The sequence below is a fragment of the Penaeus monodon genome, chromosome 19 (genome assembly GCF_015228065.2).
Source record: "Penaeus monodon isolate SGIC_2016 chromosome 19, NSTDA_Pmon_1, whole genome shotgun sequence".
In the NCBI taxonomy this organism is placed as follows: domain Eukaryota; kingdom Metazoa; phylum Arthropoda; class Malacostraca; order Decapoda; family Penaeidae; genus Penaeus; species Penaeus monodon.
Genome location: NC_051404.1, coordinates 14,619,900 through 14,620,119, shown reverse-complemented (window position 1 = coordinate 14,620,119; position 220 = coordinate 14,619,900). Strand labels below are relative to the sequence as shown.

At 34.1% G+C, this 220-nt stretch overlaps 1 protein-coding gene across 1 annotated transcript in view; it reads left to right on the top strand.

Moving 5' to 3' along the window:
- The window catches only part of LOC119585338 (endoplasmic reticulum aminopeptidase 1-like), a 35,059-nt gene that overhangs the window by 30,226 nt on the left and 4,613 nt on the right, over positions 1 to 220 (top strand). The gene's annotated exons all lie outside the window — the stretch shown is intronic.

Below are 220 nucleotides of genomic sequence, written 5' to 3'. Positions count from 1 at the left end.
CTCCTAACTCTTTTGATGGAAGAAAAGTCAATACGATTTCAAATTATCTACGCAAACTTCGTATCTATACTTTGTGAATGCAAGTCTGCATTGAATATTTTGTACAACACACTGCATCTCTCTTTGATTGTCTCTTTCTATCAAACACTAAAATTTCTATTGGTTTGACTAGTAGGATGTTAGTGAAGTGCACCTTCTAAAGTACGTCCTGCAATGATTT